This window comes from Ascaphus truei, chromosome 2, assembly GCF_040206685.1.
Source record: "Ascaphus truei isolate aAscTru1 chromosome 2, aAscTru1.hap1, whole genome shotgun sequence".
Classification (NCBI taxonomy): Eukaryota; Metazoa; Chordata; class Amphibia; order Anura; family Ascaphidae; genus Ascaphus; species Ascaphus truei.
In genome coordinates, this window is record NC_134484.1 from 170,344,851 (window position 1) to 170,361,378 (window position 16,528).

General features: G+C 42.3%; 1 protein-coding gene across 10 annotated transcripts in view; it reads left to right on the forward strand.

Annotated features, from left to right (window-relative positions):
• Positions 1–16,528, forward strand: part of NFATC1 (nuclear factor of activated T cells 1) — a 256,254-nt gene that overhangs the window by 177,445 nt on the left and 62,281 nt on the right. The window lies entirely within an intron of this gene.

Consider the following 16,528-nt stretch of genomic DNA (forward strand, 5'->3'; position numbering starts at 1 on the left):
ACTAAGAAATGGTGAAGAAATATGTCCTTTTAGAATTTTTTTTAAATTAGGGAGTTGAAAATGTTCCTAATGTAGCATTTCTCATACTGTGTATTTAAAGCATTAAGTGCCATTTGTAACCACAGAGGTAGCCGAACCACCAATTGCTACACAAATGTAATTGCAACCATATGTTCTTAGCTCATGCAGGTGAACTGATAAAGTCTGAGTGGAATTGCAATAAAAAAATGTCTAGTAATGCATTGTCTAAGTCTCAAGTGCTGAAACCTTCAAAGTAGCAATAAACAGAAATATATCCCACACCGAATAAAGCGATAACCTGTATCGCTCCATGATGGATATATCAATTGAGTATCGATATTTTCCTGTCCTCTTCTACTTGGCAATCACTAAATAAGGATTAATTAATGAAAGCCTCCTTTTTATTACTTCTATGTGAAAAAAAAGACATCCACCTTGTTTTTCTACCAATATACCAAATAAAAACAGAAATTGCACTGTAGAAATGATGGAAAGGCTTGTAAAAAGTTCCGGACAGCTTTATTGCACCAGACCCCACTTCTCATTTATTTTTTCTTTCATTATTGTCATTATCAGGTTGTCTCTTTCAGTGCGTGGCCACATCAGTTGTGACTCCATAAGTCCCCCAATACGAGATTAATCTCTTTAATTATATGGGGATCCAGCGCATTTTTTGTGATCGACAAATTTGGATGCTGTCAACTTCCTTTCCAGCATTCCAAGCTGCAGACAACAGGGAAGCTAGCGCACTGTGGTTGTTTGTGAAAGGTGCTCTAAAGTGCTGGGACTGTGTAAATGGAAGGGAGCATACACTGGTGTGTTGAATAATAAGTGCAGTACTAAGCATTAAATGGGCATAGATTACCCTGAAGGTTGGGGTGGTTGTCCGAAGACACCCCCCCTTTCCTCATTGGGTTAGCCCCCAGTAATGTACTCACTTTATATGTCCTTCCCAGGCTCTCCCTTCCAGGCGTGCAGCTGTATGGTGTAGAAATCCAGTGATAAGGTGTGCAGCGCACAGCAAAGATGAAAGAGCAGGTCTTGCAATAATATCCTTTATTTTTCAAACATCTGGTTGTGGGACAGCAGCAAACTTCAACGCGTTTCGTTCAAAAGAACTTTTTCAAGAAGTGCTGTTACAGTAAAAGGGTCAGTTTAAATACAGCTGTTCGCCCCGTTTTCGCGCCAAAACTGACGTCATGATGCGTCATTGAACCAATAGATTTCATCTGGCCGCGCATGCGCGGCGCGCCAGAGTGTCCCTGAATCCCCAGCAAGCCTCAGCCGAGCTCAATCAGAATCGGCATGCCTCTATGTGCAGCCTCTGCTGAGAGCACGCCTCTGATGGCTCTGTAGGATCCTCCACACTCCCCGTTTTCCGCGCATGCGCAATAAGGCCACCGAGTCCCCCAGCCTAGGACATAGATGACAGTCCACAGCCTGCCAGGGGAGACACATAAAGTTATTTGTACTATGTGGAAGATGTTATACCACTGGAGGCACTGAAAAAGCTGGGCAAACAGCTCACAAACCACCACATACATTACAAAGCCAAAGTGCAACTATACATAGATCAAAAGTGATGTACAAAATATTCTATAGACTACTAAACTTAAACATATATAACTAAGGTCAAGAATGTACATATTTATTTACACAGTGCAAATTTAAAACGAATCAACATATATGAAAATATGTATACTTATATAAACTAAACATAAATATATGTGTGGGTTTAAACAACTTAGTATAACAAATGACTTTATTGATTAAAAATTATGATTTAAAAAAAATATATATATAATAAAGATATATATATAAAGCAATTAAAACAAATTAAAAAATGTTTTTATCTTATACACATATTTGAAGAACAGCAGATTGCTTGCTCATATTAATGGAATGGAGATTATTTTATCTGTAACATTTATATGATTAATACATCATTATGGAGTAGTGTATTATTATTGTGGATATTGGTCCATATACATAAAAGGTTGTTCTAATGGACAATCTTGTTGTACTGTGGTCAGATCAATGAGAGCAAAAGGACATTTGATACAATATGCATAATTCAAGAAAACGCAGAATATATTCATTAAGCAAATGCGAATATATTTACACAAAATGTAACAGGATAATGTCATGAGGATAATTTAATTAATTTAAATTGGGTATAGACTACTAGGAATGGGGTAGAATGATCAAGGGGTTATCCCAGTCATGTACATGATTGATCTATATAATGGGGTTAATTGGAACATAACTTTATTGAATATATTTATTTCAAAAAATGGTTGATATTCCATTCTATATTCATCCCCTCTGGGTACCTGGTGTTTAGTGTGAATATCCAGTAGGATTCTCTACAGTCTAATGTTTTAACAGTATTTCCCCCTCTTTCTTTTTGTATTATCCTTTCGATACCAACAAATGAGAAGTTATTTATACCTCCCTGTGTGCATTCCGTAAAATGCTTCGACACAGGGTGATTAATGTCTTGTTTACGAATCAATCCACAGTGTTCCTGCATCCTTGTTTTTAGTGCCCTTGTGGTCCTACCGACATATCTCTTCCCACAGCCACAAGTAATAAGATACACCACAAAGGTGGTGTTGCAATTGATGAAGCTATATATAGTGTGACGTCTATGTGGACTGTGGGAGAAGATATGTCGAGCAGGCCTCATGAAGCTACACATATTACAGTGATTACATCTGTATGATCCCTTTGTAAGGAATCGTTCTTGATCTTTCACAGGTGTAGATATCACACTAGGTGATAGAAATGTGGCTAGTGTCTTAGCTCTTCTATATACAAATTTTGGGCCGTAACTACACAGAGAAAGGCCCAAAATTTGTATATAGAAGAGCTAAGACACTAGCCACACTGTAATATGTGTAGCTTCATGAGGCCTGCTCGACATATCTTCTCCCACAGTCCACATAGACGTCACACTATATATAGCTTCATCAATTGCAACACCACCTTTGTGGTGTATCTTATTACTTGTGGCTGTGGGAAGAGATATGTCGGTAGGACCACAAGGGCACTAAAAACAAGGATGCAGGAACACTGTGGATTGATTCGTAAACAAGACATTAATCACCCTGTGTCGAAGCATTTTACGGAATGCACACAGGGAGGTATAAATAACTTCTCATTTGTTGGTATCGAAAGGATAATACAAAAAGAAAGAGGGGGAAATACTGTTAAAACATTAGACTGTAGAGAATCCTACTGGATATTCACACTAAACACCAGGTACCCAGAGGGGATGAATATAGAATGGAATATCAACCATTTTTTGAAATAAATATATTCAATAAAGTTATGTTCCAATTAACCCCATTATATAGATCAATCATGTACATGACTGGGATAACCCCTTGATCATTCTACCCCATTCCTAGTAGTCTATACCCAATTTAAATTAATTAAATTATCCTCATGACATTATCCTGTTACATTTTGTGTAAATATATTCGCATTTGCTTAATGAATATATTCTGCGTTTTCTTGAATTATGCATATTGTATCAAATGTCCTTTTGCTCTCATTGATCTGACCACAGTACAACAAGATTGTCCATTAGAACAACCTTTTATGTATATGGACCAATATCCACAATAATAATACACTACTCCATAATGATGTATTAATCATATAAATGTTACAGATAAAATAATCTCCATTCCATTAATATGAGCAAGCAATCTGCTGTTCTTCAAATATGTGTATAAGATAAAAACATTTTTTTAATTTGTTTTAATTGCTTTATATATATATCTTTATTATATATATATTTTTTTTAAATCATAATTTTTAATCAATAAAGTCATTTGTTATACTAAGTTGTTTAAACCCACACATATATTTATGTTTAGTTTATATAAGTATACATATTTTCATATATGTTGATTCGTTTTAAATTTGCACTGTGTAAATAAATATGTACATTCTTGACCTTAGTTATATATGTTTAAGTTTAGTAGTCTATAGAATATTTTGTACATCACTTTTGATCTATGTATAGTTGCACTTTGGCTTTGTAATGTATGTGGTGGTTTGTGAGCTGTTTGCCCAGCTTTTTCAGTGCCTCCAGTGGTATAACATCTTCCACATAGTACAAATAACTTTATGTGTCTCCCCTGGCAGGCTGTGGACTGTCATCTATGTCCTAGGCTGGGGGACTCGGTGGCCTTATTGCGCATGCGCGGAAAACGGGGAGTGTGGAGGATCCTACAGAGCCATCAGAGGCGTGCTCTCAGCAGAGGCTGCACATAGAGGCATGCCGATTCTGATTGAGCTCGGCTGAGGCTTGCTGGGGATTCAGGGACACTCTGGCGCGCCGCGCATGTGCGGCCAGATGAAATCTATTGGTTCAATGACGCATCATGACGTCAGTTTTGGCGCGAAAACGGGGCGAACAGCTGTATTTAAACTGACCCTTTTACTGTAACAGCACTTCTTGAAAAAGTTCTTTTGAACGAAACGCGTTGAAGTTTGCTGCTGTCCCACAACCAGATGTTTGAAAAATAAAGGATATTATTGCAAGACCTGCTCTTTCATCTTTGCTGTGCGCTGCACACCTTATCACTGGAAGCTAGCGCACTGCACAGATGTCCTTATCAGAACTGACTGGTAATCATAGGAATCCAACAGTTATGACCATTGTGATTATGGACCGACTGTGCATGTCTGTGTGTGCATGCATGTGTATATATATATGTATATATACATGTATATATATATATGTATATGTATATATATGTAATAACATCTGCATATATATATATATATATATATGTGCAGATGTTATTACTCCCGTTAACACAATGCAATGCGTTAAAGCTACCACGTTGTTACTGCGACAATGGTAACGCGTGTGTGATATTTGCTGCTTTATTTCTTGTGGTACCCCCGTTAACGGGGGTAATAGCGTCTGCTACACGTATATATACACACACCAGACTCTCGCTCATATCCTTAGCTTTGGTCAGTCTAGTTAACCATGTGATCTGGTATTTATTATACCAGATGCCTCCACGTTAGCTTTTTTTTCATGCGTTTAGCAATTTAGGATCTTATATCATGCAAATATACAAACTACGTCAAAGAAAGATACAGTGCTGAGCATGTTGTCAGACTTTGGTTCCAAAAGATTTATTTGTTGGATGTTTTGAAAGGTTGATCTAAAATGTGATTATGTGACCTCACTGAACTGTCATTTAGCACTCACCACTACGTCTCCCCAAAGTGCTCTGAGCCTTCATCTTACTCTGATACATGAGCTCTTTTTCAATAGGATTATAATTCATTGTTGCGTGTTACAGACCATGTGAAAAAGAGATGCTCTTGAATTGTCTGCTTTCACTAATTGGTGCCAAGGAACATCTGAATGTGATTGTCTTAAGGGGGGAAATTATAACAAAAGAGAGTTCATTGTGTCTCTTCTAACAAATTGTTAGACATGCTATTTAAAACAGCACGATTCTGGCTGACTTGGGATACAAAAAAACTTGAGTAGCTCTGTGCTTGAGTAACAAGGGGAGCTTTTTACTGTGCAGGCAAAAAAACAAATTTCCTTATTACAGCAGCTGCAAAGTTCAATAAAAAAAAGTCAGGCTCATTTGAATTTTGAATTTGAACTTGGAATACTACAGCATTCTGCAGCCATTACTAATGCATGTTGGAAACATACAGTAGCTTGAGTTGACTGTCTTTAGAAATGCAGTGGGGGATCGGAAATGGGAATAAGGGATGATAACCTTGAAGACTTTGGTGCATTATCAGCTCACTTGGTCATTGAAGAGGTGTATTTATCAGATTATATACCCTGGTTTAAAAATATTACATGATTTGCTATGTCACAATATTATCTGTGTAATGTACACTGTTTACAATCCTCTTAAAAGTACTGATGTACAGTACAAGAATATCTAGATTAAAGGCACCCTGAGCTGGCTCTTGGTTTTAAAATAAGAGTACCCACTTCAGATTAAAGAGCATCAACAACAAGGCTATTCTTTCATGGTTTACAAATGAGAAAAATACAGGGGTAAAAGTACAGTAAATGTAACACTGGAGCAAAATCGATGTGAAGTGTTGGTAAAGAGTTCCTCAGTGCAATGTATGTGTCAATAGCATTTGTATCTCATCAAATCTCTTTGCAGCTTCCTTCTCTGTGCAAGCGCTCCACAGGTGCACCATGGGTATCCTCAGAAAGAAGTCTTCAAAAGGGAAAGAGCGAGAGAGGAGCACACCAGAGATTACAAAAAATAGTAAATCCTTTATTAAAAGTAAGTATACATCGCGTACATATCGTACATTTAATCAATGGCACATCGGGCGATGCTTTGGCAAAACAGCGCGGCCTCAGTGGATGTAATGCAGCGAGGAGCAATGGAAAGGCTCCCTGGAACTGTCACGGTCTTTAGCACTGAAGTGATCAGCGCACCAAGGTCCTTGTGATAACGTGATGACGTACTCACGTCAACTTATCAACCTCAACATGTGCAATCGTATTTCATCAGGGTGAAATGACAAAGTGCGATTGCACGTACAAAACGTGTTGAGGTTGAAAAGTTTACGCGAGTACGTCATCACGTTACCACAAGGACCTCTGTGCGCCGATCGCTTCAGAGCTACAGACCGCGACAGTTCCGGGAAGCCTTTCCATTGCTCCTCGCTGCATTATATACACTGAGGCCGCGCTGCTTTGCCGATGCATCGCCCGATGTGCCAATGATTACATTTATTATATGTACGTGATGTATACTTACTTTTATGAAAGGATTTACTATTTTTACTAATCTCTGGTGCGCTCCTCTCTCACTCTTTCCCTGCTAAATATTGGTAAGCTGTTTTGTAGCTAGAAAGAGGGGTCTATTGGGAACAAAACATTGGCCTGTAATGTGAGAGAAGCTAGTTCAAAGCCAAGAGTCAGTTCAAAACCTCTCATACATCTCTACTTCTACCTCCATTGGGGGAAACTGCTATTATAGTTGTCTTCAGTCTGTCACAGCATTACAGGCACCTCCAGCATGAGATCGGTTCACCAGTGTCTTTAATTAAACAATAGTTCAAGCATTTTATAAGCAATGGCCTGTTTCAGTCATGGTCATGAGACAATTTTGAATGAAAAGGTTGTGCAGGCTAGTACGTCTGCAGCAGATTGCAGGCATATTCTTGGAGTTACAACTATTATAGATGAACATGGAAATATAGCATTTTAAAAAAATGCATGAGAATTCAGGATGACGTAACTTCATATTGGGTGAAAGCTGAGAGGAAGGTATTAGATTGAACAAGGACAGGAAAGCGTGTCAAGGGTGTCTGGTTTGTGATGTTAAGCATAAAGGGTCATAGTAAAATCAAAGTGAAAGTTGAAGCAGCTATGTGTCTGTGTGTGACACAAACTTTCATGCACTTTCTCATGTGGATTTCTTTTGCCGAGGAGAAACCAAAACTGATGTTTCTTGAACATATGTACTGTATTTCCTACTGATTTATTAACAGATTTGACTTTCTTTCCTGCTCAACTTGGCTTTTTCGCTCTCACATTCTCAGTGTTCTAAGAAGGAGCACAATATGTTCCAACGTAAGTTGAGTCATTAGCAGAAAATGATGGAGAAGATCTTGGCTGTTGCAGCACTTAGAAAGAACTCGTTCCATGCCTTTTATCAGCGGTGCAGTTCTTCAGCTTATTGCTGCAAGGGCCTGCAGTGCTGATTGCATGCCATACATTACAGGTATTTCTAGCACCAAATGTTATTTCGTCTTTCACTGCACTTTCAAGCATTAAACGCACACCTTTACAAGCCCGAGGTGAAAATCACTTACACAAATTCTTCAAATCTTATAAGATTATTTTCTGTGTATGCGTGCTGTACTTCTGACATGTGACAATGTCATGAGACATTCTCTCAAACGCCGCCCCAACACCTCCTCAACCCCCTCATTAAGCATTAATTCACACTATCAGATCATGATCTGTGCAGTGGATAAATAAATCTTTATGCAGGCAGCCATCTTAAAATGTGACTAAGAAAATACATACAGTATAATGGGTCCTACACTCTATCCCACTTCAATGGCACCATACACTACTATGCAACTTTAAAAAAATTACAACCTATCTTAAGGAGGTCTCCAAATCCCTAACCAAAGCAGTATGTACTTTACAACTGTTATGTATTGCATTGTTATAATCAGGGGAACAACCAATAATCCATATTGGGGGTTGCAAAGTTTTAGTTTTGTAAATAAATCAATGTGCAGCATATCTGCTATGTTAATGTGTTTATTATTGCGCACAGCATAATAAACTACTATTTCAACTTACTCTTCAAAACTAAGTCTAGTTTCATTTTTTTTTTTATAGTATCTTACCCAACCACTGAACTTTTGGATTTTTTTTTTAAACGTTATAACCCTATTCTCCCCCCTCCTCTTCCTCCTCTCTCTCTCTTACCCTCTTCCTCCTCCTCTCTCTGAACCCCTTTCCTCCTCCTCTCTTTCAACCCCCATCCTCATCCTCTCTCAACCCGCCTCCTCATCCTCACTCCCCTCTCCTCATCCTCACTCCTCCTCTCCTCATCCTCACTCCCCTCTCCTCATCCTCACTCCCTCTCCTCATCCTCACTCCCCCTCTCCTCACCCTCACTCACCTTCTCATCCTCACTCCCCCTCTCATCCTTCTCTCTCCCTTCCTCATTCTCTCTCTCCCCCATCATTCTCTCTCCCCCTCATCTTCTCTCCCCCTCCTCATCCTCACTCCCCCCTCCTCACCCTCTCACCTACCTTCCTCATTCTCCTCCCCAATCCTCTCACCCCTCCTCATCATCACTGTCCCCTCCTCATCACTCCCCCTCCTCATCCCCCCCGACTCCCCTTATCTCACCCCCTCCTCATACTCTCTCCCGCTCCTCATTTTCTCTAAACCTTCTAATCATCTCCCCTTCATTCTCTCTCCCCCCTCATCCTCACCCCCCCTCCTCATCCACTTACCCCCTCATCATCCTCAGATCCCCTCCTTATCGTCTCTCCCCCCAAATGCTATAACTCCCCCCTCCTCCTCTATTCCCCTCCTCATCTTCTCCTCTCACCCCATCTCTAACCTACCTCCTCGTCTTATTCCCTCTCCTCACCCTCTTCCCCTCCTTATCCTCTCTCCCACCCTCTCTCTATCCTCTCTACCCACCTCCTCTCTCTCTGCCTCCTCTCACCACCTCCTCTCATCCCCTCCTCTCAGCCCCCTCCTCTAACCTGCCTCCTCATCTTCTTCCCTGTCCTCTTCCCCCTTCTTATCCTCTCTCCCCACCCCTCCTCATCTCTCCCCAACCCTTCTCACCTCTTACCCCCATCCTCACCCTACTCTAATCCCCTCCTCACACACCCTCTCTCTCCATCCACCCCCCACCCTTTCCTACAACCCCCCACTCCATCTCCCTTCCTCCCTCTCCTCCCATCTCCTCTCACCCCCTTCCTCATCCTCCTCTCACCTCCCACCTCCTCTCACCCCCCCTCCTCCCCCTCCTCTCATAGATATAGAGCAGGGTGGCAGAGGAGGAGCGCGGCAGGCGGCGTTGGGAGAAGAGCATGGAGGATCGTGGGGGTAGAGCATGGGGACAGAGGAGGATGTCGGCGGGAGCGCAGTAGGACTATAGGGTAAGAGGACGGCCTGGGAGGACCTGCACTGTACCAGCGGCAGACACTGGAAGTCAGTAAAGACCCCCAGGTCACACTACTGGGGTATGCTCCTCCCTGGCCATCCTCCTCTGCCGCCCCCATTCCTCTATCCTCTTTTACCATCGACAACGCCCCCCTCTGCCACCATGCTTGACCAATGAGGAATCTCTGAGAGGTATTTAAGACCTCTGGGTAATGGCCAAATTATTCCCTGAAGAAGTAGTTAGCTCTACGAAACGCGTTGGATGTTATTATTCTATGCCATTTATTTGTTATCATTCATATGCTGGATTCGCTCTGCTATTTACATCACATTTTATGCTAGTTTGGTGTTATTTGGACTAATAAGAGACTCTAAGGGACTTGTTTCCTCCTTCCCGCCAATCCCATCACCGCTGCGGAGACTGTGACGTCATCACACAATACCACGTGACGGAGCGGCATCGTGGCATGCTGAGAGTGCCCCTGCAAGTTGCGGTTTGGCGTCCGCCTAGCGGGACTGTGTGCCGAGCCACTCCAACGGCCCCAGACTGCTTGTAAGTCTGAGTGGCCTTATCGAGCAGTGATCAGCTGCAGGAGAGACTGGTTACTCAAGGGGAAATCCCCCTGGAGGCGGCACATCATCGGATGAGGAGCGGTCCCACTGAGTATCTGAATCTGCAGCGAAGCTTGGCTGTTTAAAGGAAACCCCCCCTGGGAGTGACGCCCTGCTAGCTGAGGAGTGCAGGAAACAATTCAGCCCCAGAACCATTGCAGAGGCTCCTGCAGAGAAAAGACAAGCATCAGACCTTCCTGTTAACAGCTACTGAGCGGTAACAAGTGTGGTATACACTAAATGGACCAATTTGATCAATTTGATGTACGCAGATATATTACCTATTAATTATTAATTACATATTAATACTTGCTTCACTATTTGGCGTTGTGCGCTGTTTTCTTTTTGTTCCCATATATGACATTCTTAAGGTTCTTGGAGGGTGAAAATGCACTCTTGCACCGCCCCCTGGTTGCACTATTGCTTATAATATAGGACATATTATGTTGTATTTACTGTTGTGCTGATCAGAGTTATAATTTAAATCCTAAAATGAAAAAGCTATCAAACATATTGGGGACTGTGGCAGGGACTTATCCCTGTTTAAATAAAGCAGCCTCAGAGATCTGAGAATCGAGCAGAGAGCTAGTTAATTGCAGCCACTCAATTAGCTAGTCTCCACCTGGACTAAGGAGAGCTCTGTAAAAACCCTCATGTGAGACACAGGAGACAGATTCTTTAGCTCACATTGGGCTGAGATAAGGAGAAGGAGGACTGCAGAGATTTTCCTCAGCACACAAGGTGCTGCAATGAGGAGAGAGTCTTGAAGCACACAGGTCTGTGTGTTGACAACATGACATGAGGGGACAAGACCTCTATACCTGGACACGGACATTTCCACAGCACACAACCTGCTGACCCAGGAGAGCAGAGAGACCTTCCCCTACAGCTACAACAGCAACAGATAAGAGACTTTCTGGTTGGACTGATGTGTGTGTATGTGTGTATGAGTTTGTGTGTGTGTGTGTGTGTGTGTGTGTGTGTGTGTGTGTGTGTGTGTGTGTGTGTGTGTGTGTGTGTTTGTGTGTGTAGCTAGCCACCCAGTTATTCTCCAAAGTGGAGTAGGCCTTTATTTTGTTCCTTTTTGTATGTTTTGCCTTGTTAAAGGAACAGGTGCAATAAAGACAGGATTTAATTTCACCCTAATTGGTCTCCATTAAATGTACCTCTGCACACATCTTTTACATGTGGTGTCAGAAGTTGGGATGAGAGGTGGCCCTTGAATTTAAAAGTGGCCCCCGGAAACTGCCTGTGAATTTGTTGTGCTGAAAATGGAGGAATCGTCACGCAGATGAATATCCAGAGGGCCCAAGGCAGAAGTCATGTAACCCAAAGAAGTGTCTGTCCGGTACTAACAGTGAGGAGCCCTCAACCAACCATACCAGGGAAGCGAAGCCAGAACCAGTGAGTCACAATCCCTTGACCAGCCCTGAAGGTGCACTGCAAGTTGCCAGGCATAACTGTGATCTGCTCCGTGAAGAAGTGAAACTGGAGAGAGAAAATAACGCTGAGCTACTTTAGACTGTGCTCGGAATTTACTCTACGGCCAAGACCGAATTGGAGGATTTAAGGACAGATCTTTATACTGTGAACACTACTATGACCGCCATGGTTGAAAAGCAGAGCAAGTCTGACCGAATGATTGCTAACTAAAAAAAAAGTAAGAGGAGGCACTGAAAGAGATACAATCGCTCAGCAAGAGGTTCGCAAATGCCATAGAGTTGGAAGTCTCTCAGAATGAGGTTCATACTCTCCGCATAGAGCTGGATGCCTCACACCAAGAGACCAGCAGTTGCCGCACAGAACTGAAGTCTCTAAAAAGGAACTTCACAGTCTCGCTGAGGAGCTCAACATCTCTCCAAAAGCTGTCTACAGTCTTAGTATGGATCTTAAAGTCTCTCAGAAGAAGCTTCACACCCTCAACCTAGAGATAGAAGTCTCACGCCAGGAGACTGGGAGTCTCAACTTAGAAGTGCGTAAATGGAATGAGGACTACAAGGAGGCCCTGAATATTACAGAGACTGTAAAAAGAGAAAATACAAGGCTGAAAGAAGAAAAATCTGATTTGGCTAACCATGTCAATGAAAAGAATGAAAAGCTGCACGAGCTAGAAAAATATAGAAACTATTGGAAGATGAAACGTTAGAAGCATTGGAGCAATGCAGACAAGCAGAGCACCTGCTGCAGAACCAACTGCAAGGTCTGCGTACGCACCTCCAGAATGCCAAGGAGAAGCAGGAAGAAAATCTACAGACTGCTGAAGAGGAAAATGGGATGCAGGAATGTCTAAGAACCAAGTATGTCCTTGCAGAACAGCATGAGGAACTGAAGGCTACCCTGATCATCACCCGAGCATCGCTGGAGGCCAAGCTTAGAGGCCAGGTGACTCTGTATGAGAAGGAGCACGATAAGGTCCAGAAACTAGAGAAGAGATTGGGAAGCAGAGCAGCTACTCCATCCACAAAAGTCAGTACACCCAGGAGAAAGAGGCATGGAAATCGCAAGCAGCGGTGACCCTGTGATGACATCTTCCAAAATATGAAGGATGCGTGGAAGCAAGCTCAGAGCGAGCACAGGGAAGAGAGGAAGGCCTTGAGAGGAGAATTGCAGGATGCACTCACGAAACAGGGATTTCTCGCTGATAAATTGAACTTGCAGCAAAGCCTAGAAATGGAAGGGCTAAAGCTGGCAGCTAAACACACACATCAGCAACTTGCAGCTCTGCAGACGCAGATTGCTGAGCTCAAAATACAGCTCACCATAAAGGAAGAGAGTGAAGAGGTGTCCATTCATCAAGTGGCCAGCCTGACACTGCGCTATGGGGCCAAGATGGCCAATGACCACATATTGCATGACAATGAGAGGGCCCAGATGCAGCTGGAGCTGGACAAAGTCCAGGAGGAGCACCGGCAGCTGCAGATCAGAAATAGAGAAAAGGAAACAGATTTGAGCCTTGCTCTGAGTCAATTGGGAGATGTGGAATCGCAACTCAACTCCAAAGAAGCTGAACTGGCAATTGCATTGAGTGGAAAAAGAAGTGCAGAAGAAAAGCTTCAAGAGCTGAAAATTCAAATAGCTATTGTTGAATGCTCTTTAAGTGATACCATGAAATGGAACAAGTCTAGGATAGTAGAAATAGATTCCAGACATCAGTCAGAATTCAAAAGTAAGCTGACAGAGGCTTTACAAAACCTGAGCAAGGGTTACAAGGAATGGACATTTAGTGCTAAATTGGAGTCCATGGAAAAGATGGCGAGAGAAATCTATTTGCGTAAACGTTCTGCGACTGTCGCCATACAGTCTGCCTACAAAGAGAGGATCGCCCGACGCAGGGGACAAATCATGACCAAGCGGTCAGTAGAAAGACTGTATTGGAAAAAGTCTTCCTCGAGCAAATGAGGAGTGCTGATCTCAAGCACCTTCTGGAGGATTCTCATTCTCCATCCACGCTAATTCAAGCCACAGAGATATCTCGACTGTGAGTGGAAGGATGGGCTTTGGCCGTGGAAAACCTGAGCTTCCCACAAAAAGAGGAGGTATGTATCAGGGACTTATCCCTGTTTAAATAAAGCAGCCTCAGAGCTCTTAGAATCCAGCAGAGAGCTAGTTAATTGCAGCCACTCAATTAACTAATCTCCACCTGGACTAAGGCAAGCTCTGTAAAAACCCTCATGTGAGACACAGGGGAGAGATTCCTTAGCTCACATTTGGGCTGACATAAGGAGAAGGAGGACTACAGAGATTTTCCTCAACACACAAGGTGCTGCAATGAGGAGAAAGTCTTGAAGCACACAGGACTGTGTGTTGACAACAAGACATGAGGGGACAAGACCTCTATACCTGAACACTGACAATTCCATAGCACACAAGGGTGCTGACCTAGAAGAGCAGAGAGGCCTTCCCCTACAGCTACAACAACAGACAAACATAAGAGACTTTGTTGTTGGACTTTTATGTACTGTATGTGTATATATATATGTGTGTGTGTGTGTGTGTGTGTGTGTGTGTGTGTGTGTGTGTGTGTGTGTGTGTGTGTGTGTGTGTGTGTGTGTGTGTGTGTTTGGGGTGGTAACCAGCTTAGCTAGCCTCCCAGTTAGAAAGGGCTGGAGTAAAATTTTAGTTATTCTCCAAAGTGGAGTAGGCCTTTATTTTGTTTCTTTTTGTATGTTTTGCCTTGTTAAAGGAACAGGCGCAATAAAGCCAGGATTTAATTTCACCCTAATCGGTCTCCATTAAATGTTCCTCTGCTCACATCTTTTACAGGGACGATTCTCTAAGCTCCAATACGTGTTACTGCACAGTGATCAGGCGTTCAAACTACCATTCAAGTCAACGCAAGATCCGTGTATGATAATCTGTATTGCAACTTACTGAATCTCGATGATTGTGAGCTACTGTAGAAACCAAATAGTGGAACAGATGTTAGATGGCTGAGTGCTCTCACATAATTGCAAATCCAGTAGACGTTACATAATAAGATAATATCTTTATGAATGTGGAATAGTGATGCTGTGGGTTTGAAAAAGGCAAAAGTATTTTATGTTGAGAGAATATATTCTTGTGTTGTGTCGGCATTGCAAGCACTAGGTTCAGCATGAGGTTGACACAATCATGCCTCTGAAAGCCCCTGTGTGCGCTCTGATTTCCAGTAGTCAGTATGTCATTAGAACAACATGAAGGTAGTTTGCAAAGTTCAGGAGTATCGTCTCCCCTACAGTCTGGATACTGAACCCTCTACTTCCTCTCCAGCCCAAGTAGCAGATCTTGGAGAAAACAAACACAACAAAAAAAAAAGGTTTCCTCATGGAAAGTTTTAGTAATCTGGCTCGCTGCCCAAATGCAGGGCCCTCCGCATTTGTAATGATGATTGAAAGAGTACATGCTGTGATAAAACATGCTGAGTCGTTAACATTTGAGATGCAGTTTTAGATGCGATGGGTAGAAAAATAAATAAATAAATGGCTGGAATAATTCATTAGGGTCAGATCTTTAATGGGTTTAAATGTTTACTCCTGCGAGGCAGGGAGCATTAAAACAATTCAGACCGCCAGGATACCATGATTGCCTCTCCCCGTTTAACCTGTGGCCCTTCTGTTCAACATTTCTCAGGGGGCTCGCAGAAGAGATTGGCCTCCAATGCTTAATTGACAAGGGCAGGTGGCTGTGTGAGCATACACATTTGCAAGCCGATAACTCGTTCTAAATACATCACCGCAATGAACCCCACTTATACTGAACTCTTGTTTGTTATAAGAAAAGCTCACTGTCAGGAGGCAAGGTTCAACCCTAATTTGTATTTGAAAGAAGGAGGGGGGGAACCATGTAAGCTTTATGCTGCATTAGACATATTTATATTGTGTTATTTAAGGGTTTCTCTGAATTAAGGTGAAATAGAAAGGTTTAAAGCAGCATTTAATGCGGTGTTGCATATTTATTTTTAAATAGAAAGTGTGAAATTACTCTCCTTTTTACAGTATATCAAATGATGAAAACATTTACTTAACATTGCTGCTGTGTTAGGAACAGTGAAATAAGAGTGACATCTCCAGCAATACAATGTATTGGCATCAATGGGTTACAATATGGGTATTTTCTTTTCTTGTCCGTAGAATAAGTAATGTTAACAACACTGGCCATGTGCCAGGGAATACTTACAAGTCAAACAAGATGAAAGTATCACCAGGGGTATTGTTCATATGTTAAAAGGCTGTGTTAATCCTGAGAATAAAGCAGTTGTCCAGAATACTTTAAAACCTTACTATCTATACATGGTATATTGATACATGTTTACATAGTTATTTAGCACACTTTCCCCCACCGTATGGGAGATATGGTGGCTACTGTGTGGTGCGTTAACTGTGGCTAACAGGAGGCCTGTACCTCCATTGCTGGGAAACTGGGGTGTGCCTGATCCATCTGACAGCGCCTCCACCTGTGCAGGATCCTACTATGTTGGATAACCCCGTCACAGGACCCAATGCAATAACACACGCAATTATATAGATAACAGTTTACTGCATGCATATGAAAAGGGAACAAAAATATAACACCCACACCCAATAGGCCACACACGGCTGTAACCCCACAGTGTCCTCCAGCACAATGTCCACACCAGGATGGAATATCCCCCCAAAGTACTGAGGTGCCTCTGGGCACCCAACCACCCTGGTCTCCACAAGAGTCAACCCACCCCAAAGTGTGTGTGACAGCGCTGTCCAC